General features: G+C 38.5%; 1 long non-coding RNA gene across 1 annotated transcript in view; it reads left to right on the top strand.

Annotated features, from left to right (window-relative positions):
• Nucleotides 1–17,194, top strand: part of LOC146434432 (uncharacterized) — a 48,670-nt gene extending 31,476 nt beyond the window's left edge. Inside the window, exons 2-4 of the long non-coding RNA XR_014853265.1 lie at nt 2,118–2,288; nt 11,186–11,233; nt 16,972–17,194. This is a non-coding gene — a long non-coding RNA (uncharacterized LOC146434432). The remainder of the gene's footprint in view (nt 1–2,117; nt 2,289–11,185; nt 11,234–16,971) is intronic.
• The last annotated feature ends 7,599 nt before the right edge of the window (nt 17,195–24,793 follow it).

Raw genomic sequence — 24,793 nt, 5'->3', positions numbered from 1 at the left:
GTATTAGAGGTTGTTAAATGTAAAGAGCAGCTACTGTCTTCTTAGAAACAAGAAAACATTTTGGAACATGACATTTATAATTAAAACATCATTCAAAAATGACAGCCAAAATTATGTAACAGTATGCCTCTGAACAGATAGGACAAGGTTTTAGAGAAAAATACAATTAAATTATTTCTGTGATGGAAAAAAATCTAAGTTTAAAACTTCCCCACGGTGTAGCTTTCTGCTCTCCCGCTGCTGAGGGAAAGGAGCAGAAGCTTGAGATGCTAAAGGCAAAAATAACTGAAATTCAAGAAAAACATTGAATATCTTTAGACAAATAATGTCATAAACAGAGAATTCATTAAGATCAGCAAAGGGATCTATATTTCTGGATGCTAGTGAGCAGATCTGGGTCAAACAGAGGAACTAGGCTATGCATCAGTTTAATAGCAAGAAAATGAATTCATAAGCAGTGGGAAAGGGGAGGGAATGCAAGAGGGGAGGAACAAGTCCTAGCTTATTTTCACACAGAAACACAAACTTAATGCCTGTTTCCTGTCTGGGTTGCAATAGATAAAAGCTGAGGAGAGCTGCCAGTTATCTGAATTGATACACGCTCGGCTGGAATAAAGAAGAGTTTTGTAATTTATTTTGTTGAGCTCTTTTCCAGTTGTTTGTAGCTGCCACATCTAATTGTGCTTGTGTAGTCCTTTAATTTGCATGAAAGAAGATAACATAATTGAAAAACTCAGGAGTAAGACAAGTTCAGATTACTAGCAGAGGCAAGTTAATTTGTTATTCATTAAATGCTAATGAACCTGGCACCTATGTTTTATTTGTTTCACTCAGTTTGAAATTGGAAAGGTCTTGTAACACAGCTAAGTCTGTGATAAACAGAGATGTTAAATTAAACTGCTGTTTTCCCTGATGTTCCACTAGAATAAACAAGTTTGTAAAACTAGGGAACTATAAACACATGCATGTGGTGAAGCATCCTCAAAAGGCAAACACAAAACCGTTAGGAAGTGATTCAGAAATTCAGATTCCTTTGAGAACTGGGGCTGAACTTTTTGACCCCCCAGGGCCCAGTTTGGCATAGTTTCTACAAAATGGGTAAAGTGTTGGTGCAATAAAAATTACACAGACATTTTGTCTTAAAATCCAGGGGCAGTTTGCTTTCTCCATCTGTCTGCAGTTGTACCGCCATTACAACTCAATGTAAGCACGTGAAGTAGCCTTTAGTTGTCATAGATATTCTTGATAATACTGCAGAAATGGCTGAAAAGAAATCCAGAGTTGTTCCTAGAAGTGCCAAAGGCATGCAGAGATCTGTGGCTTGTTTTCCCTTCAACTGCTAAAATGTGTTTTTAAACAACTATTTATGTTCATACGTGTTATACTTCACCATTATGTTTCATTTTGGCCTTCTTGTCCTTGTTCAAATCGTCAAAGTAGCAAGAATGGTACTTAGTCTTAGGGGCTAAATTGCATGACTTACATGGCTAATTTGTGTTATTGGGGTATTTATGGTATATTTTACCGAAGAAAAAAGTTAAACTCCCATTTTTAAAAAAATCTGAGGACAGTTTGATGTTTACTTCTTCAGAAAAGTTCTTTTCATTTTGTGTTATCTTCTTTTACAGGACTTTCAAAACATGTACATCCTGAAAAGAAAATATATAACGGTTAAAGCACATTTCTAACTTCAAAATATTGAAAAATGTCCACACATACAGGTCCCCAGATCATCTTACCTATGCACAGTACAGCTTCTGCCATTTGTTTGAAGGACAGTTCTTGTTTCTGAATATGATCTAGAAGGAATAAAATACAGAATGAAGTAGGTCTGACAACCTTCTAGTTTGATTCAATATTAACAGCATGCATATGCTCAAAAATATTCATGTGGTAGGTTTTGCTTATATTGGAATGATTGTAGATTGACAGAAATTAGAACAGGAATTTGGTTGATTCAATTTGTGCTAGTCAGGTAAGGGAGCATAAAAAAACATTTTATGAACTCAATTACATTTGGAGGTGTTCTTGTCTGAAACCAGACATTTTAAAAATTTAAGAAACAATAATCCTCTACTGCATGTGCTACAATTCAGGGTTGCTATTTTTATTTGCAGCAATGCCTTGTAAACAACTTGAACCTTTTACTCCTGAAATTTGCAACTACATCTCCGGATAACCCATAAGCTCAACTCATGCTTCAAATGCATGCTGACAGAGCAGGGAGTCTGAGGCTGTGAGAGTTCTGTTGGGGAGAGGGTTGGCTGTTCCTGGGAGAGAGAGCTCAGGTGAGACTCCTTTTCCTCATGCTTGTCAGTATAATCCCTTGCTGGGGAATCACAGGTTTTGAACAAATAACGTGCAAGTTATGTATGGAAATATATGGTAACCAAAATACCTTTCCAGTTAGTGTTTTATTCTTGGATCAGGACATCAGTGTGCCACTTTACAGGAGGTTAACTTGTGCCTTTCAGGTGAACATCCAAAATTTAGTTATTACCTAAGCTTTCTTCCTGTTAAATCATTCTGTGAAATGTGCACAAATGAGCAAGAAAAATGATGCAATCAGATTCCCAACTGTTTCAGCTAAGATTTTCTGCAATACTTTAACTCCTCCTCACTGTGTTTTCTTATCCCAGCTATAGATACATATATAAAAAAAAAAATGATCAAAGCTAAGCTGCAAACTCTTTTTTTCAACTCATAAGCTACATAAAGATATTTGCTGCTTATTCATTCATCTCTGCTACAGAAATAGTTAATTTGAAAACTAAGCTAAATCTCTAAGCCAACCTGGCAAACTGACAATGGAAAAGAATTTTGATTGATACTGCGTTAAGAAGGGAAAAAAAACAAACCAGTTTTCTTGTGATAAGTTATGATGTTTGCATCTTTAAGAGACTGAAATCCTCCAGACCTGGTTCTGTAACACAGAGATGTGAGATGTTTTTCAAAAGCAAACCCCTATCTTTTGAAGCCTGTTCTTCATACCGTGTGTCTCTTAAATCAGCTAAGTTCTGAAAGCCTCTTTTTTTATTTTTTCCACGTCAGTCCCTGACTGGTGTACTGCTTCTTTGTATACACTTGCTTGCTTGATGTTTTTATCTCTGCTGAAGGGGAATAATGGCTGTGGTGGGGAAAAAGAATCTGTTACTATGATGAAAGAAGGAAATGGGCAGGTTATTGTGCTGAATCAAGGAAATGACTGCTATCTTTGCCCTTTGTTATAGTGAGGAGCAAACCCTGTACAACAGCTTTTGTCAAGATAAGAGCTCAGCTCTCCACCATGAGTTTCCCTGGATTTAACACCAGTTAACACCATAATGTTGGTTTTATATTCTTTGCTCATTTTCTGACACATTCTGGAGTAACATCACTTTTTCTGAGACCAAGCAGAGACTCTGAGCCAGTCTTGTCATAGCACCCAGTAATTTCTTACCACTGGTCCTGAGCCTCCTTTTCCCTGAGGGTGACACTTTGTGCTCAAATCCATTATTTCAGAAATAGTGTATAAAGACAGGTGATGACATTCAACCTTAAACAGGCATCTGGTACTTCCTGCACATGCAATGAGTGGGAAAACTATAAGATCATTTGATGGAGCACTTTTGTTGGTATCTCTTTTGGATTGTATTTTTGGGCTTCTTGAAGCAGCAAATCCCAATTTTGTGTAGCTGTACAACCATTGGGGCTGGTAGGTGGATCACTGCTGCCCATCTTCCACCATCCTGCTAGCCCTGTCCTACCTGTCACACACAGGCAGGTGACACCAGGCTGGCTTTGTCCCTGATGAAGATTTCCAGGAGCCCTAGCCAGGCATTGTGCACTGTTATCCCACTGCAGCTTTGTTATTAGGCTTAATCATGCTGCTAGTAAGCAATGAAATGAATGACCATATTAGCATCTTCTAGATCATAACAGGGAACACATCTGCTAACATGGAAAAGTAATATCTGAGCAAAGCTTTTACATGAAATGAATGTGGTATTTCTGCCAGTTGGTATGCATTCCATTCTGGTTTAGTGTCAAAATAAGGCTTCAAAACTCATCCAGGAGGTAATGGAATGGGTGCAATAAAATCTCTCATAGGATTTTATAACACATCTCAAGAAAAAAAAATGCATTAAATGCTAAAGGCCCAATTTACTTGTTTTTAGTAGAATATTTGGCTTTTCGGTCATTAGCTTAGAGGAATGGGAAGTGTGAGGAAGTAGTAAAGAAGATCACTTTTTCAGAGGCAGAAAAAGTTTCCAACCTACTTCTCAAGTAGTGAGATATTTTGAGATAAAAAATAAGGCAAGGTAGTCTTCCTGTAGTATCCTGATTTGATAGTGCCACTCAAGAAGGTATCCTCCATATCAGCTCAGCAGCTGCAGCTTATAAAAATAGCTTCACCTTCCAGGTCTGTCATGGAGAAATTGCATCTCAGAACTGCTAAACCATTTCTTATGCCAATACCACTTGGTAGGCAAGTATCTGAAAATGTATCTGAACTGTATAAAATTTTAATCTCTGCTCTTGTAGTTCCAGTTATTCTTTCTTCTTTGCAGGCAGAGCTTTGTGGGTGTTTGAATTAGGTATTTCAAATTGCAAGATCAGAAATCAGTAGCTAAAGTTGTCTGAAATATTTGTCAGATAGAAAGCAAGTTGAAGCAGATACAAAGTGCAAAGCAAAAACTGTCTCTTAAGGGTGACATAAGAAGCATAAGGATTTTTTTTCAATGTTATGAATAAAAAGGTATTTTAATTTTTGGGGGGCTTCTGAGGCTGGGGGAACGGGAAATGCAAAAATTGGAAAAGAAATCAGTTTCTTCCTGGTATCAGCATACCTCTTAAACTGAATTACTGTCAGGATAGGGTAAAATAAAATAGGTAAATTAATTGAAGTATACATAGGTAATATAATATCAGTATATTAAACTGGATAAATTAATTGAAGGAAATATGCATGTTTGGTAAATAGAAAAAATATTATATTATTATCAGAAGGCAATATCAAAATAAAAAATGCTGCATGATTGCATTTATTCACCGAAATTATAGAAATTAAAATAATCTAGTTTTCTCTCTTGGAAATTCTTCTTTGGATCAGACTTTTAGTATGGAAGTCTTCAGTTATCTGTGTGAAAATTTGATTAATTCAATTTAACAGAGACTGGTGTATTAGCAGCTCTCAGTTCAGTATCTTTGTCAATGACTGAGAAAGGAAAGCAAGCAAATGTTTCAGGTAATATCTGACTAAGCCATTGCACACCTGTTTCATTAAAAAGTAATCTAGACAATTAGTGCTTGATTATTTGTGGTCATGAAAAGACTGATTGGAAGTGCAGTGGTCATGAGCCTCAGTGTTAAAAGCTATTAATTTTTGTTGCAGCTTTTGTCCATTTTTCTGATCTTTCTCCAAAGATAACTCCAAATTTACTTGAATATTAAAGAAAAAAAATTATAAAAGTTTTGGTGTTCCCATCTGTTCAGGAAAAAAAAAAAAACAGTTTATCTCAAATCAGAGAGCTCTCATTTACCAGCTTAGAGCTTAGAAAGTCCTTCTATTTTCTTCTTTAGTTAATGTGGTCTCATGAGCGCTGCTTTGTTCACTTCCGCTGTCCTCATAGGTAAGGAAGGACCTGCTATGTGAATGAATTCCAGGAAAAGTCATTTCCAAGTAAGGAAGACAATTTAAGATTCTACACGAAAAAGGAGTAATGAACACAATTATTGCCTCAGTAGAATCAATCATACAGAGCGTTCAAATCAGCTCTCTTATCCAATAAACCCAAATTTTTAACAAGTTAATTACAGCTCCAGTCTCAAACATCTAATAAGATATTTAAGATGGATAAGCCACTGATGAACTGATGTTCTCTGTACAACATCAATAAGCAGCAGGAGGTCTTTTCTGATGGAGTTCCATGTGATTTTAAGATCTTATTCCCCAAGCAAAACAGGGAAAGATACAGTTCTTTAGAAAGCACATCTGTTGAATTGCTTACATTCATCTCTTGTGACTGGGAGAGTTCCCAGTTCCCTTGGTACTGCTGGATTTATGCTGTGGAAGAAAAACACCTCACACACATGGCCTTTACTCTTGTCTACACGATATGAACAGCGCTGAAAACAAAGGACTTTGTCACAGCATCTCACATTCTGCTGCTTCTCTCTGGGGGATCCACTTGTTTATTTTCTCCCAAGTCCAAATACATGTGTTACATTCTCATGTGCCTCGCTCTCAAAGGACTGAATGAGACAAAGATGACATGAGAAATAACTTTTATTTTTTTTATTGAGGTGGCTAAGATCATGGCCTGCTGGCCACATGTCTCAATGTGAAATAAAACTCAACATTTTAACATTTAGGTGCACAAGCAGCTTCTGTTCCACCTGCAAAGGAGCAAACACACCAATCTCTTGAACTCCTTGGGCAGCGACTAAAGCCAGCCCTGATGGAGTGGCAGTGCTGGTGCTTTGTAGCAGTGACCTCTGGGTGTATTTAAATGTACTTGCTATAATTCCTGTCTTTCTCTAGCAGCTTTCAGGTCAGTGATGGCAGCTTCTGGAGTGACCTTGCTTGCTCTTTTGGCTGCCCACGCTGCCGACTGCTGTGCTGTTTGCAGCAAAGCCTGCAGTCCTGGTGACAGATTTCTAGCACAGATTTCTGATGTACTGGTTTGCCCTTCTGGGTATCTCTCTCTTTCACTCTCTCTGATTCAGAAAGGTTGAGTGGAACACTGAATACAGGATTTTGAATAACTTCAGCTCTGCTAATGCTTCACAAAGCACGGCTGTGGAGTTATTTTTATCATACAGGAATTTAGAACATTTTCTCCTTGTAGGTAAGGAGATTTCACATGGTGTTTTGAAATGAAAGGCTTTTCTTAACCCACAAGAACTCAGTCATTAAACACAACCAAGGTCATATCTGCAGAATGGGAAAAAAGAACGTTTTAATAGAACATCTACTCACAAAGCAAAAGCAGAATAAAACCAGCAAGAGCTTGTGCAGTATGAATGTAAGTTCTAATGAAACTGATATGTACATATGTAACAGAATAATGTATGGAGTCCTCAAACAGACTTCTTCCATGTGCACATTTATTTAACTAAAGAAGTGACTTGTCTCTGTTAACATAGGAATGGATCAATAAAGCTGAATACACCCCAAAATATCCGTGACTTCTCCAAATAACCGGCAGGTATAACACGGAGGAAAAAGCAAGGGTAGGACTCAGTCCTCCTTCTCCACCTGTACTGGTGGCTCAGGCACAAGGGTCAGCAGTGAGGCACATTTGTAAGTTGGAGAAGCTTTTGTAGTTTTACTCCTGAAAAGAAAATACTAATCTGTTTGTGTTACATATAAAGCCAAAGTAGGAATTGTCTTTAAAAGGCCAGTGGTTACGAGGCTTGATTTAGCCATGAGTTAAGGCAGGTATTCTCATGTGTGTGTGCAATATGCACTGGAAAAGCATGGCTAGAAGTAGATCTCTGTGTCTGTGTGAGTGCAAACAGACATATGTGGTGCTTTGTGTGCCCAGCTTGCAGTTCAGAGCCACTCAAAAGCAGAAATTAATTTTATTCATTTCTTCAGACACAAAATCCTGGCTACCAAGAATCTGAGAATGCACCTATGAAATAAGAAGTGGACATTTGTCCTATAGCATAAACTTCACCTTGGGTGTGAGCTTCAGAAGCACTTCAAAACCAGGTACACAGGAGCACTCTAGATTATAAAACTGTAATCATCCTTACTTCAGTCAACATTAAAGATTTAATTTTAAGGCAATCCTTTGAGGAGGAAAAAAAATATAAGAAACTCAAAGGTCAAATAATTCAATTACTTTTATGCATTTCTATTTCAGGGAAAATTTCCTTACATGTCCTTTTCTTGCTTATTTATATTTTACCAAAAGAATGTGGAGGCTCAATATTATTATGTAGAATCCTTCATTAGCTGTAGAAGTTCAAGAGCCTGGTGTCAAAAAGCTGGAGTTTCTTGCAAGAGAGTTCTTTTTACATAATGACTTCCCTACCTAACAAACCTTGAACCATTTAGCATGGAAAGCATTCTCATTTTTCAGATAACAAAAATTCATCTGCAGTATTTTCTCCGTAGCCGTGTAATGAGGCTTGTAGAAACATGACACACAGAAATAGAATGAATAAATCAAATTGTACAGAAAAAAAACCCCTCAAGGATCTGACAGCAGAAATGACAAACAACAGGGAGCTCTGCAGCTCTGCTCATTGTCACTTGAAACCCATCTTTTTTCTCTGCTCCTTAGAATATTTAAGGATAATGTCCTCTTGCCATTGGATTGCCAGGGCAGGTTAGGGACTCTGAGAAGTGGTGCTTGGGAATGTCCAGAGTTCATTTTGAGGGGTATTTTGGAGAAGTTGTGGAGGTTGGTTTCCTGAGGTTTCTATGAGATATTTATTTTATAGTTTTGCACCTTGCAAAATGCTTCATAAATGCAAAAAAAAAAATGCTCATAACAGATTTGCAGGATAAAGAATCCTCCTTGTGAAGTTTGTGAGTGCTTGATTAGTCCTCACGAAGAAGGGAGGGGAATTAAAATGTATTGATCAGGTTGGTGTCTGGTGCTTGCCTGTAGTTTATCTTTGGCACAGAGAGTTTGCCAGGACAATGTCAGTGAGGAAGGACCAACTTTTGTTTCCAGCACCTGTCCACAATCACTCTCTCTGTTTCAATGAATCTGAGCTGAAATACAAATGTCAAGCAATTTCTTCACTCTATCAGGAAGGCTGGGAGAAGTGGGGGGTAGAGGGATGCTTCCATATGGTCACGGCGTGCAGCACAGTTGCTCAACTGCATTTTAAGGGAGGTGGATGGGATGGAAACGAGAAGGAAATGACCCAGAGCCATGGAAGAATGAGCCCCAAGTACATCTCGATGCATTCCAGCTCTGAACATGGCAGGTTTGGCCATGCTCCCCACACCTCTGAGCATGGAGCTGCCTCTCCTCCAGGGAGAGGGAGCTGGCAGGTTGCTGGCAGCCAGGTTTGTGCCTGGCTGCTCCACAGGTCACTGGCAGCAGCAGCAGCAGCTGCAGGAGCATTTTGATCCATAGCCTATTTTTGTGAGGTGGCCTTAGAGTTGTTTAAATATATTTTATAAGTACGTGGAAAATGAGGATTTTTTTATTACTGTATCAATTGTCTAAAATATTTTCTTCCCTTTTTGGTATTTGCACGGTTATAATTATCATTAATGCTTTAGTATTAAGTCTTGCCACTGAAAACCTTGTTTTCGGTAGCATTTGATTTTATATATGAGGTCACATTCTATGAGGGGATGCAAGAAAATTTGCCTGCTGTTACAGCCAGTGGGAGCAAAGAGAATCAACTCAAGGCTTGAATTCTCTATGTCAGTAGAGATATTCTGCCACTAGAACACATATTCAGGTTTTTTTCTGGTTTGCATGCTCATATAACATAAAGTTGCATATACAATTCTATTTATAGTAGAATATGTGTCATTTTTCATAACTTAACCTTTTGGTCATATTTCATTTATTCTTTTTGCTTTTAAATAGGCTCTGAAGCTCATTTGACAAAAGTATATCAGGGCTTGTGCAGCACTGTGTGGTGTTATGCACATGCCACTATCTGTATTTTAATGTGGTTATTCTGAGCAGTAAACTCAACATTGCACACCCATAAATTCTAAACTGAAAAAAAAAAAAAAGCATTAGTTTCTATTAAGCTTCAGTTAATGAAAAGTAAAAATGGAAAGTTGCTGCTCCAGCCATGACAATTGCTGGAAACTGTTTTATGCAAGCAGCAAGATTCTTTATGGAAAATTGGAAAATTGCAAATGGAGTACATTTTTTTCCCTAGGGGATGAACACTCAAAAACCCCAAACACTTCAAGTGACTAATCAATGCTTACAACACAAAAACATGTCACTTATTCTGAGTTAGTCACACAGATGGACCATTTCTTAGTGGTTACTTAGCAAGGAGCTCTTTACACCCTTGCAGATATAGAGGTTTGTATTATCTATGACACAGTTCATGAAGAATCATAACTGGAGAGTGAGGGCAAAATTTCTGTTTGCTGTTTGACACACAGCAAATAGAGTTGTTTTATCTTGGATTTGGAACAGAAATATTTCATATGATACCTGGACACTAAATCTATCAATGGAAATAGAAAAAACTGAGTTAAGTACGGAACATTATTTCTGTGTTGATTGTAGACTGAGATTCAGTTTTTACAATTTTTAATTGGAGGATAGAACTTGTGTTGGCTTTTTGCAGGGGGGAAGAGGTTTGGGTTTTTGGTTTAACATGGATTGTGCCCACCTGGTGTCTACACAGAAACTCTTTTCCTTTCTCCTTCTGTATTGTAAACCACCTCATCTCACTTTTCACGGTCCTTGTTTTCACTTACAGTTTTCAATTCAGTTTAAATCAAAGTGCCCCCAAAATAGTTTAACAGCCTCTCTGGGTAGCACTGCCAGACACACAAGCAAAAGGAAAATTTGTGATTATGACTACTTTTTAGTTGCTAATATTAAACACTTAAGGACTTAAGAATATATATATATATATATAAAGAATTCAGGCTTTGAGGCTTAACATGAATATGAATATGTATAAATTTACTGTAGATGAAACATAAACTACCACTTCTCTTTTCTCCCCTTTTAATTTTTTTAAATTTATTTTTTGCCAGAAAATGGTTTAAAAATAATGTTTTAAAGGAGCACTTGATGCTCTTTTTAAATTAGCTTGGACATTGAGGAGTTCCAAAATGTGTCTCTAATGTTCTTCCTATAAAGCAGTTTAATAAGATGTCATAATAAATATGTAAAATTAGATTTATTGTATCAAGAGGCAAAAGTAACCTCATTACACAGAAAGCTTCAACAAACTCGGGCTTGCCTAATATATAATCCAGTAGTTTAATTTGTAACCTTATTATTGCTCTTAACAGAGTTCATTAGTACCTCAGAGTCCTATAAGTTGTTTGAATGATACTTGTTATAATTAATATTTAGTCTCTAATACTGTTCAGATTTTCCCAAACTTTCAAAATGCCTCTTGTAATGGCTTTTTAAAAAAATTTTCCAGCTATACAAGCTTCACTGCCACGAGGATACAGGGAGGCTTCACAGATGGAATGTGGCCTTGCATTGATTAAAAAATCATTTGTGTTCTCCCACAGTACAAGATTGGAATACCCTGTCTGAGCGGTGCTTCCTCTCATTCCCAGGTAGGTGTTATTCTTGTATCCATATATACATTATATATATATATGATATATATTAATTATTTAATCCATTTATAGTGGGCTGGTTTGGGCTGGGATAGGCTTGGTTTTGTTCTTCATTTCCAGTACAAAGCCAAGCCACAGCCCTAGACTGCCTACTGTGAGCAAAATGAAGTCTGTCTCAGCCAAACCCAGCATGTGAGGATGTGGACTGACTGTCTCCAGGGAATTACAAATTCTGGTTCCTCACTGAATTTCAGGGAGTGGAAATGTTAAGCTATGGGGAAATGAAGGTAGCAAGCATATACTCACCCAGATGAGCAGTTCATGTGTGATGTGCATCACTGGTGTTCATACAACTGAATTTTAAAATTCCAGAGCTCCTCAAGTCTAGCTCTGGATAGTTGTGGTTTGCTCAGCAGGAAAGTTTGAGCTTAAAGTATCAGCTCTAAACTACTGTCTCTGTTTCTTTGTTTAGAAACAGGGAACAAAAAAACTCCCATTAGCGCAGCTGCTGCTCTGCTCCTGCGGCTTTCAGTGGCTCCCTGCATTTCTGCTTTCTCTGCTCGTTAAGAACTGCACAGCAGCCCAGCACCATCCCTCTGCTGTCTCTCAGGCTGCAGTGATGATGCCCTCCAGCTGCTGAGAGCCTTGCTGCCTCTGGATTTGATTGATTAGGATGGGGCAGCACTGCTTCCCTGCAGTTGCCTTCTGCAAAGCAGGATGAAGGGGCAAAATCTGAGGAGATGCTGTGGATGATGTGGTCATCTATCTGCTGGGCTCTTGTATTTCAGATAAATATTCAAAAAGGCTGGTTTCCCTCATAAGGGGTTCCTCATTGGTACAGCCAAGAGGTAGAAAGTCTTTTTTACAACTAGAGGACTCAGGGACAGAACTTTTACCTGAGGTGGTGCGAAATTGAGAGCAAGGAACAGGTGCCAAGTTCTCCCATCCCATGGGGGTTCTTATCCACTAGGTCCAGTGTTAGACATGAACCACCATGGCACTCTTGCAGCATAGTTTGAAATAACCACAACTGATTAGAAAATGCTCGTAAGTTCTAAATGTTATTAGAGCTTTACAGTAGTTTATCCCAAATTAGAGCTGAGTCAGTGTTTCATTCAGCTGAACTTTGAGGTTCAGAATAACACTTTAGCCTGCTGCTTTTATTGCGCTTTGCATGGACAGAGGCAGTTTGAAAGGTAAACACAGCAGTCAACATCAGCTCTGCTTTGCAGGGAACTGAACTTGGACCTCAGCTCTTGCTTAGACTGTCTTATAAGTGATCCTGTAGAATACAGAGCTGCCTGTTTTTCCATTTAAGTAAATTCTCATTTTCACTGGCGTACAGGAAGGCTGATAGGAGCAGGAATGTGCTCCAGCTAATTTGTATGATTTGATATATAGGTTTCCATAAGGTTCAAGCACACCACAGGAGGTCAAGCAGTGTATTGGTGAGAATCAGTGTACTTGAGTTGATAAGATGAGCAGTAACATTTTTCCACAGCGTATGAAAGAGGATGCTATCAGTGCAGCACTGCCATTATACCAGCTTGAGTGCTCACTGCTGCTGTGGGTGTTTTTTTCCCTCTCCCTCTCTTATTCCCAAGATGACAGCAGCAGCCACATTGGAAAGCTCTTATCTGCACTCTGCAGATGGGGAAGGGAAGCGTGTGGCCTGCTAAGGGTGAAATTTTCAGCAGAGATTAGGAAGTTACTTAGGTGCCTAACTCCTGTTTTCAGGAGTGATACAGGGCCTTTTTAAAGCAGCTGTTCTGTTCACAAGAGACTAATCTACTTAGTTACTGCAGGAAACATGCAGCTTTATATTAATCATACAACAAAGAGGATGAAGGGAAAGTTCCATGGAATAGACAGAAAACAAGAGACAGAAGAAAGCAGCTCTATCCCTTATCTCTTTGGGCAACTGGCTGACTCCCTGTTGACCCCTTTCTTATTCCCAGTTTATGAACAAAAATATATTTATAAAGATTTTTTTAAAATTTCAGATGGTAAGGGTTGCTTTTTTTAACATTACCTTTTATTCTCTGAGTCTCTCAGTTCTATAGATTCTCCCAGTGTCTGGTGGTGCCAGAAGGCTGAAATCATCCTGACTTCCTTCAGAACATCATTAGTAAAAGTAAAGGATTCTTGAACTCCTTGTCACTTCATAAGCAAGCCCTGTCCCGATATTTCCTTAGAGTTCCAACCTTAGTGTAATGCTCTTTGGATAACAAGGATCCAGCTTGCTCCAGAATGATACAGGGTCTGCTTGAGAGAGCAGATAGCTCATGAAACAACTGAGACAGGTCAGCTTCTTTTGGCTTAACTCTTTCTGTGGAGTGATATATCTAAACTGATTTTGAAAAGCTCATTTTACAGTTCTCTCACCATCTTGACTTAAGATTAAATCTGAACAAGTTCTTTTCATCCTTTTCATTCAAAACTGGTGAAAGTCTGTTCTGGTCAGAGCATCTAAAAAAGGAATTGACTTGTCCAGACTGTTTTTAAGTATTTATTCACTTCACGCTTAAAAAATGTGGGACCTTGAACAGGGGTGTTTGATAATATTTTGCTCCATTCTTATTTCAGGGGAGCTTTACAATCTGGGTAGTGCCTGTGACTGGCCCTCTAGGAGAGGATATTTAAGAAGATTTTTTTCTGAGTTCTCTGTCAGAGACAGGTTGGTTGTCAAGGTCTTCCTGTGTTCTTCTAACCCCCTGGAATGTGCAGCTGCCATTGATACAGACATGCAGAGTCTATCTCGTGGCAAAATTCAGGCATTCATGAGCACAAGGGGTCACCAGGATTAAAAGCTGTCGTATCTAGCACTGCACAGGTTGCTTTCCCCAGCTCTGTACATTTATCAGCTGTGGCTTTCACACACACAAAGCCAGGTGGCTGAAGTGCAGATAGCTCATCTTGTCTGGAGAGCTCAAGATGACTGTGCTGCCCCACAGCCTCTGCTGGGGTCACAGCTCCATTCCAGTGTCCTGCCCTCACCCAGGAGCTCACAGCACATGCTGCTGCATTTGAGACAGAAAAGAAGATAGGTGAAAACATACCCATTTTTTGCTATTTTTTTATGTTATACTCTAAAACTGTCCCTGCTACATTGGATGAACAAGACAAAATTCATGCTTATCCCAGGTTAATATATGCCAAACTGTGCTCCATGTGACTGAGATTCATTCAGATGTCATGAGCTTGTCTTTCATAGAAACAAGTGTCATCTTTTCCTTGGTCCTCTAGCCTAACTCTGTGCTTTAGTCCCAAGGGAGCACCATTGTTTTCTGACACTGAGTCCTACCTGCCTTCACTTTTGGCAGTACCACCTCTAACGATGGCAGATATTCAGCATCACTTCTGCTTGAGACCATTGTCACTCTGACAGCCTGGATAAGCATGTTTTCCATGGCTGTATTAAAAAAAAAAAAAAATCCCAGAGGCTAATGACAGTCTAGTGATAATTCAGCACTTTCTTACAGCACTCATCTTACCCAGATTGCTAGTATGCAGTAAATTTGCACAGGTAAAGCAAAGGTGTCTTTTTCTGGATTACACTGCTTATCCCAATCAGTTTCCTCCGAGGTAATAAACAATTCTGAATTCTGGTGTTTTAGCTAGACCTCATTCTCCATATGACACCTGATGCTCACATTATGCCTTCAGCCCTTCTTTAGAAGAGTGGAATTACACATCCAGTTCTTGAGTGTGTATACTTTGTAAGGAACTGAGATAAACATTTTCTAGTGATTCTGTTTTTTTCCTAGTGATTTCTTTTATTTTTACTTTTGGTGTATCAGGTTTACCAGAAGGAAGACAGGACCTAATCAGTGACTCAGTACTGAATTTACAAATATTTCTCAATTCATCCACCTATTGCTTTCCACATGTGGCTTAATCAAGCAGTAGCAGGAGCTCCTGTACCTGTATCCATCATTCCTCTGCTGCAGGCAAGAGACAACCTTACACCCCTCTAGCATTTGGCATGTATCAACTCCTCTGAGGGTTTCAGCTTTGAAACCAAAAATGCTCAGAGCTTTTTTTCACCTTTAGGGCCTTGAGTTCATACCCTTTAGCTGGAAATATTCTTTGATGTGTATTTTAGAATTTTCTGGCTAAATACCCTAGCTTGAGGCATTTCGTTATATTTGATGCTGAGACATTTTAATTTAAATAACTGATTAGATGTTAACTCTCCTGTGACAGAAACACACATTAGGAACCTGGGCTTGTTCTATTATGCTGCTGCATTTTCATTCCTTTGAGCTATTCTTGCTGTGTGGATGCAAATCTTAAGTTACTCAGTGCTTACAGTGTTGCTGTTACTCATTCTGCTTTAAGGCCTCTGCAGCTCTTCTAATTTTGTTTACAGATGCAAAGAGGTGCCTGAGCTCTTACCTTCTGTTGCTAAAGAAAGTCTTACAGGAAGGTAAGGAAGTCTTAAAACTCAAATGTATGTCTGTGAATAAAATCTGACCCCAAGAGCTTGTGGTCCACCAAGCAGCATCTGGATGCTTCTGGAAAATGTGATAGCAGGCAGATTTTGTGGCAATAAAAGATTGGCACTTCACACAGGAACATTTGGAAATGACTGAAGGAACATACCTTTAATGCTGGTGCTGAGATCTTTGTGACTGCTAACAAGCCACAATCACCCTGGTTAACTTTGGGGTATTTTAAAGAACAATAGGTACTTCCAGAATTTACTGAACTCTCTTAGCATCTCTATTGCCTTCAGTACCCTGACTAGGGAGAAACCAGTTCCCCTGAATTGTGGCATATCAGTCATGCTTAGACTCAGCTGGGATAAAGTCAGACCTAACAGATTTATCAAAGAGTGGAAATCCAAGTATGATGTTTGGAGATGAACTTGGAATGAAATAAATCTCCATTTGGAAATGGAGATTTCACCACCATATCTAAATATGAAGCTGTTGCATGATAAATGTGCTTTGTTAAAAGGTTACTGCACACTATTGCAGCATACAGTAATGAAGGTTTTGTTGTTTTTTTTCCCCAAACATGAATAACTGCCTACATTAACAGGCAGTTTTTCATGCTTGGTTCTGATAAAATTTCCTGAAAAAATCCCTAAGAAAATCCTTGACTGACCAGACAGATTGCTTTCCAGTGCTGTGATGTGCTGTCAGTCTCCTGAGAAACAAGACTTTTGACTGATAGCTAGAGGACAGTCACATACTGTCAAATGTTTGTCATTTGAAAGAGGTTAAGGGGAAGTGTTGCAAAAATTGTCTTAAATAGAATCTAAGGGCAGACGTGGAGTTTGGGAGGAGACAGAAGAAGAGTTAATAACAGCAGGGTTATATTTCTTACCTGGTAAGGTATGTTTTTTTTGCTGTGTATTAATTTTCTTTCACTCATCATGTGGCTTTTTTTTTAAAAAGGACAAAAATATGATAAAATGGGTAATTTCAGAAGTTTGCTGTCTAGTTTTTCATCTAACATTATATTTTAAAAAGTTATTTACCTGTATGTAAAATACGCATAATACCCTAAAACTGCAAAGCATATGTATTCCAAATGTTGCCATACTTCTTTACAGTGATTTATAGACAGCCTTGACAATTATATTTTTCTTCTTTCCCTTTTCAAATGAGAAAATAGCAAAGGCAGAAAACAGCAAGAAACTCTTGCTCTGAATAGACAGGCATTGTCTACACGTGCTGTGTAATTTCCTTTTTTCTTTCTTTTTTCTTGTGTGATTTTTCCTATAGGAGATGCATACAAAGTACCAGCATGGCTTGACAGTGGTTCTGTGGGCAAGTGACAGCAAGAGAAGCTCAATTTTGGGACTTTTATCCCCAGCTCACAGAGGAGGAAACCTGAAAATTTTTTTGGTTTTAAAAAAACCACCGACTGTCCTGTAGGTTTGTGCAGAGGCTTTTTAATTGCAGATTCAAATGGTCAGTTTAATGCAATTTGTAACCCCAGGATGAGTATTCACAGTCCATTTGAAATTCTTCTAGCACATTCAAGTTAAGATTAAAAAAAAAAAGTAGATTTGTGACAATAATTTTAGCACATATCAGCTACTTAGCAGGTCCTGGTTTTCTCTGTAATTTCTCACTGCAGTATCTCAAATAAAGGAATTAATGAATTAATTAAATGCTTTAACATTATTTATTTTAAAGATTCAGATCAGAAGCCAAGATGTGGGAGTATCAGAAAGCAAACATCTCTGAGGCTATTTGTCAATTTAGCACATCTATTTCCCACCAATGGCCTGTCCAGGAATGCTTCACCTGTGAAACCTTAGTACAAATGTATTTCAATGAAATACATATTTTCCACAAGTAATTCCTGATAAGTATGCTTAAAACAGCAGAGTTGTAAACCTAAACAGTAAGCTCTTTGGGGTTCCTAACTCAGCTGAAACATGCAGGAAATTTCTGATGGGATGCAAATTAAACTCTCTGTTCTCTAGGAGAAGAAAAAACTGAATCCTGAAATGCCAAGAAGAATCCTGCCCTCAGGCTTACCACCTTCCAAACTTGATTTCTTGTTGTTTCAGATAAACTTAGAGTAAGCATCTAAGTTATTGGATGTCCATAAAAGGTCAGCCTTTTGCATGTTTTTGATATTTACAGAATTTTTGTACGTGGTTGGGTTTTCTCTCTGCTCTTTAGTAGTGCTGATATGCCTCGCGCATCGCTCCGAGCACACTAATCCCCACAATGGAAATGACACATTTCTGATGTCAGTAATTGCATTGTTCAATATCAAGTGCAGTGATCTCTGGAAATATTTCCATTTAAATACCAACTGCTACTCTAAAATGTCAAAATTTTAATTAGTTTCTGTTTAGAGAACTCATGCCAAGTGCACACAAAGAGCATTTTGCTTCTGTACCCCACAGAAAGTCCATTCCAAACCCCACTGAATTCTGCAGGAGTCTTTTCAAAGCAGGTAAGATCAAGAGCATCAAGTCTTTGCAGTTCCAGGACATTCAGTGCTTTTCTAATTCAGGTAACGTTTTCATGTGGCTGCGATTTTCAAGCCCAGTGGATAAAAATTAAAAACAATAAGAAGCTTATTTGTGCAGTCGGAGGAACTCAACGCTGTGCAATTGCCTGGAAGTTTGGATTGCCTATTCATGGCAAATAGCATCTGTGCTCAATTACACTCCATCCAGCAGGAGGTAAGGCTTTCAGGAGTAATGAAAGCATCTAAGAGGTGGTTTGCACTAGAGAGTAATGATTTCTCAAGCAGGCAGACAATTGGGGTGATTCACAGGTACTGCAGAAGGGAATGTGTTCCAGATGAAATGGAAATTATTTCTTGAAACATCTCAGGATTTCACAGAAAGAAGGGGAGTATTATTACCAATTATTCTCCATAAAATGAGTTTGGTAACACACCATCATCTAAAAAGGAAAAGTGAAAGGTTGCTAAATTGGATATTTAGATTTTGCTAATGAGAATGGAGGGAGTTGATGGATCTTGAATCACTCCTTGGCAGTTTTTAAACAAAGATTATCATTCATTCTCTCTTTTGAACTGACAGATGATGTTTCGTGTTGAAATGAGGTTTCATGACTTTTGATCAAGCCTGCTGAAAATAGCATTCTGCTGCCTAAACTGCATATTCTTTTGTAACACGTTGCACTGAGAGTCACGGGATGATGATTTGGGATTCTCTGCAATCCTGTGCCTTTTTGAGGGATTTGAGGCATTTTGTTTGAAGCATATGTGCCATGACATGGCTGCATCACATTACTCAACAATGAATTTAACAGCTTCAAAACAAAAATATTTTTATTTACTCTTCTTTTGTTTGCTTATCACTGTCTTGAGAAAGCATGTGGTCCATATCGATGCAGAATTTCATCTACCATGTTAAAATCAGGCAACTGCCTTGCCAGATACCACCTGACCAATATTTATCAATGATAATCACCTCAAAGGTGTTGCAGAGCTTGGTTACAGATGTCAGGATCTACCAGGACATTCACTGGCAGTGCATTCATACTTTGGGATGCTACCGAGGGAAGTCAAGGCTCTCCTTTCCCTCTCATCAGTGCCAGACAAACTGGTGTCCTTTGTAGAGGTGTGTTCCAAGTACAACCATTAGTTCACACTTTGGACAATAATATTCAGGACAGGCTCCATTTTAAGGTTAAAATTTCCTCTTGGAAGGATAATCTTTTGAGTAACTTGTCAAAAACCACATGTTCTGTTTCAGCAATCCATGCTGAATTTGTGTGGCCTCTTCCATCTCCTAAAAACAGGGGAAACTAAATTAGCCAATCTGGCATAGCAGAAAAGACAAGGATAAAGGTGATATTCCCTCCTGAGCTGGGAAGCAGGTGAATTTCTCCTGCCCTCATCTGCATCAGTGCTTGTTCCTTCCTCGTGACTCCTTGTCTTAATGTGGAATTTGCCCTCTCCAGATAATAATAGCCACTGTGATAAGCTGCTTAAACTTCTTCCCTCACTTCCCCCGTAACTGGGCTTTGTGGTGGCTGGACTTCAGACTGAAAAGAGCATCAAGTTATAACTAAAAAAACTCAGAGGTGCTTTGAATGCAATTAAAGAAAAGGAAAAAGAAAGAAGCATATTCTCTCTTTTGTGTGTCCATACATAATTGTGGAAAAATTGTAAAAGAGTAGAATTGAGATGTTTTCCTGCAAGAAGAACAGAATTGCAAGGCTCTCAGGATTTGTGGAGCAGACTTTATGAATGTAGGCAAATGCACAGGCTTGTCAGGTGGGCTTTGTGTGTCTCAGTGTTATTGACCAAAGAGGAAGGAAAATAGTCGTTCATTTGTAGGAAATACAAGATAAACAGTACAAAAAGTGCTTTGGTTAGTAGTCAAAGAACAAATTAGGTAGGTAATCAGATGGTGATACTTTGTTAGTGTTTCCTGCAGGAGTACATTGGAAATATTGTTAATTTAACAGTAAGCATCCAAAGATGGTGTTAATTCTTATTTCATCAGCAGGCACAGAATGATAAAGCTGCTGATGATCTAAACTAAGTGAAAGAAAGAGACTCAAATGTCTTAGAAAAACAATCAGGTAGTAATTGTGAAAGAAAAAAAAACATAGTCCATTGACTGAATTTGAATAAGAGCTAATGGTTCTGTCCATTTACTCTGAGAGTTAATCCAGTGTTTTCTGTTACTAGACCAAAATTTTACAAAACATACAAGAATCCTATGTTTGTCTGCCTTTTTGTTGTTGTTGTTGTTATTCATACTACTTTGCAGCATCTGAAATGGCAGACCTTTGACTTAAGATTACTGAGCACAGATATACTACAAATAATGTCTAAAAAAATTATCAGAGTGAAATAATTACTTTATTGTGGATGCCATCCTGTCTGTGCCACATTTAGCAAATGAGCTCTCACTCGCTGAAGATTTTTCATATATCCATTAGTAGATTTAGCAAGGCAAGATAATAGTTGCTTTTTTTCCACCTCTAAAATAGAAAATGTCTTTTTTTTAAACTGAAATATGAAATCAAGTGTGCAAAATAAATGTGTGCTGTTTAAAAAAAACAAACAGGTTGGAGATGGCTCCCTGTCACATTGCTTGGTGAACAATAGTTTTCACAGTGAAATTCCTACATCTTCATGACAGTTCCATCATCCCACCACATCCTACATCTTCTTTCTCTCAAACAGATAATGATAACACCTGAAGCTTTCCTCAGTGAGACTAATTTCTGCAAATCAGTCACTGGCACAGTGTCTATGCACACAAATGAGCTGGGGATAATGGAAAGCCTTTTCCTTCAGGATTTATCAGAATGTTGAGAGTGGAAGAGTAAAACCTAAAAGTAACAGGATGTTCCCTGTACTGTTGTTTGGGAACAGATCTGTGTTCTCAGGAAGGTCCTGCATTGTGGCTGACAACCTCTTCATTCTGTGATTTTTCATTCTCACCAGAACGTGGGGTTTGTCCAGAGTTCTTGAGTTAGCAGTACACTGATATATTCCCCCACAATATGAGCCTTTCTTGAAGGTATGGCCAAGGACTGTTCTGGAAGCTTTCTATGGAAACAACTAATTACAGAATGGCAAATCATAGCTGGAAGCACCAAAATATAAGATGCCCAAAAGAAATTTAGCAAAGAAATTTTAGTAAGAGACTCCTATTCTGGGCTCATGGATGGTCTGCCTGATCTTGTTCCTTGTACTCAATTAGAGCTAGTTACTGTTGTCTCTTCAGTTCACATATATTCATATATATTATGTCTATACTTCACTAACAAAAAATACTCTTGGAGAAGGTTTTCAATAAACATAATGGGCTGAATTCTTGGATCATAACTAAGTCTTTGTCAAGCAAAGACAAAGTTATGATCCTCCCTCTCCTGATTTAGTGCTTCCCGAGTTGCAGCCTGTAGAAGTGACTCCCAGACAATGCTCCCCAAACAGCCAGCAGGTGACTTCTCTGTCCATTTTTCAAAGCCAGGACATGAGAGGTCCATATTCACTATTGCCCAGTTTAGAAGCAAACTTTTCTGCTCCCTGTTTAACTGAGTTTATCCTTGATCTTGGACTGCTTACTTTTTTTTTTTTTTCTGAATATAAACAGTAATTATTTTTCTTCTTGTTTGGGAAAAAGAGAAAAAAAGGATATATCTGAGAAAACACTGGAAATGCCCCTCTGCATCTGGTTTCCTTCTTTTGGAGTGCTCATACTGAACTCCAAGTGAACTGGTGAGAAGGATCTGTTTATGTTGTTTCCCATGTACAACTTGTGTTTGGTTTTGAGGGAAAAGACATCCATTTACCCAGAGAGCTCTGTGTGGGCTTGTCAACGAGCACATTCTGCAGTCAGGAAAGGAGCCAGACAGGTATTTGTGTCGTTCCAAGGAACAACTTCACCGAGAGCTCTCATGTAAACACAGCTCCTGACAGTGTGGAATAGCAAAGAGGGGAGAGCAGCAGGCTGCTGATTAATGAGCTGGTGAGTGGTGCTGGATGCCTGTGAGTCTGCTGCACATCTCTGCAAATGGGAGATAACCAGGCCTGCAGTGATCAGCACACCTCTCACACATCCTTGCTTGATCTCCAAACTGGCAGCAGTGCAGGCAGCAAACTACAGATTACAGGCATCGCTTGAGATGTGCCTGGGCACATATTTCAGCAATGCAGGGGAAAATATGTAGCCAATGCATTTCAAATAAATACATTTGCTCTTTGTTTATGGAGCTCAGAGCAAGGAAAATCTCTCTATGTACACACTGAGGTCACGTGGCTCGTGGAAAAGCTGGAGCCAGTGGTCTCAATATAAGCTGAAGTTGGCTAGATCAGAAATATGACATTTGATTACAGGAAGAAATATTACACAAATTGATAGAGCGTTGAGCAGACTTATGGCTGTCAGCTCAGATGATTGTGGAACAGTATATCAGACAGAGATAATTGTATAATCGTGAGGCTGAAAGCAGTAAACCCTCTCGTTGCCTGTGCTGGCTGCCTCGGCCACGTGGGAGATCCTCACAGCAATTTGAGAATAAAGGCATTATATCAGCATCACTCAAGGAGACGAGAGCAGACATCTCTTGCTCTTTTAAGCAGCTGTTGTATTCCATATCCATCAGAGAATCTCTGTGGCGCTTCAGCTTGAAATTTAAATCAGGAAGTGGCAAGTTAACTTTGCCTGTGGATGTCAGCTGTACAGGTTATCTGCACGGGGGGCCCAGGAGGGGATTTGGTAATAGTTTAATATTTTAATCCCAAGTGTTCATATAAGAACAGTCTGTAACAGTGGCACAGTGTTTGTAAATACCAGAGTGGGAATGCTTATTAATAGAGCACATTTCTTCAGCTGAGATTGGAGAGAGAAAACTATTAACTGGTATTTTTTAATAACCTAGTATCTGTGTAAGATTTCCAGGCTGTGCTGGTACGAAGGTGGTTTGTTAGTACATTTTCCAGGAACTGGACCAAAAAAAGGAATTAATAAAGCAGCACATCATTAAGTAGACTCTAGCTTCAACTCGTAAAAGACCATTAGAACAGACTAATCTAATTTTCTTCATAATAGAAAACATAGAACTTGCAAGAAATAATTTTAATGGAAAGATACTTTTATAGAATCTACCGCTGCTGCTGGTTATTTGTTTGAATGATTGATTTCCTTCGACATTTAAAAATATTGCCCTCTATTTCGAGTCTAAATCATGTTTCAATTTTCAGCACAGCTTCTTTCAGATTAAGTAATCACTTTTACAAGATTTTTTTTAATAAGAAGGTATACTTAATTGTAATAAGCTCATCTTTTTACATGATCCTGGGGTATTTTGACCCCCACTATAGTGTTTATATTTCTTCATTAATTCCATAGCTCTGCTCTGCACCAGCTGCATTTTCCCTCCCTGAAATACACTGAAACGAAACACAAAAGGATCTTGCCATTGGCTAAAGAAACTAATCTGTGACAGGACAAGAGAAGATGCATTCTCAGAAACTGATGGCTACTTTAAAGTTAGAAGACAGTCAGAAGAAATTATCTATCTTTGCAATGAAATTAGATGCTAGAAAGATTGCTATTTAACATATTTCTGTGTGATGGAAAAGAGATGAATAGGAAAGCCTTCTGATGATGGAGAGTATCAAAACTGAGGGTTGCATAGACCTTCATTCTACCATCTCAAAGCGCCAGGTAAGGAGCTGCTGAAATTCAGTATTGATCAATAAAAAGCCATACACACAGGGGAAAGCAAGCAAACAAACAAAACCCATATATCTTGGTAGTTCTCAATATGCCATTATTGAAAGAGAATTATAAGATTGTCTGTAGTTTCCTGTAAATGGTAGCTTGGTCTTAGTTGGTGGGCAGGGAAGTGAAGAAGGTGTTAAGAAATACAGAAAAAGAAGGGATGAAGCATCACTATACAGCTCCATATGGTTTTGGGGATCTGACATCTAAATATATGCTGCAAGTCTGCACACCTTACTCTAGAAAAGGATATAGTAACCTAGAAGGACACAGAGAATAATAATCTCTGTTAATAATAATAAGTGCTACAGAATGCCTTTATGCAGAGGAAGTGAAATAACAAAGACTCTATAGCTTAGAAATTAAATGAGTGCAAATGGTTTTTATAGAGGTCTATACCATCCTCAATGACACAGGGCAAGCCTTGAGGGTATGATTATTCACTGTCCAAAGGACATAAACTGAGGCACATGAAATTAAATGAAATGATCAGGCAGACAGCTGAAATTGAATGAAGGGAACTTTTTTGTTACATGCATAATTAAGTTGAGAAACTCACACCCACTGATATTTTTAAGATGCTGCAAGTTTTGATTGGTTATTGATATGATTAAATAAATGACACAGAGTTGGATAATCGTGATTGAGGTAACTGTCAGGCTGGGAACTGCTGGAAGCCTTGAGACAGGAAAGGTCTCAGCTAAAATACTTCTGAGCCTCTGTGAGGGGCTATTGTTAAATGCCAAAGACTGGGCTAAATGAATCTTTCATCTGTCTTTTGCAGCCACCCCAACAATCTTTAAATATCTGATGCAAATTCAAAATTCTGTTTTCATATCTGATGCAAATTCAAAATTCAG

Source organism: Lichenostomus cassidix, chromosome 7 (genome assembly GCF_008360975.1).
Source record: "Lichenostomus cassidix isolate B80296 chromosome 7, HeHo_3.0, whole genome shotgun sequence".
In the NCBI taxonomy this organism is placed as follows: domain Eukaryota; kingdom Metazoa; phylum Chordata; class Aves; order Passeriformes; family Meliphagidae; genus Lichenostomus; species Lichenostomus cassidix.
Note: the sequence above shows the minus strand (reverse complement) of the source record. Positions and strands in the feature narration are given on the sequence as shown.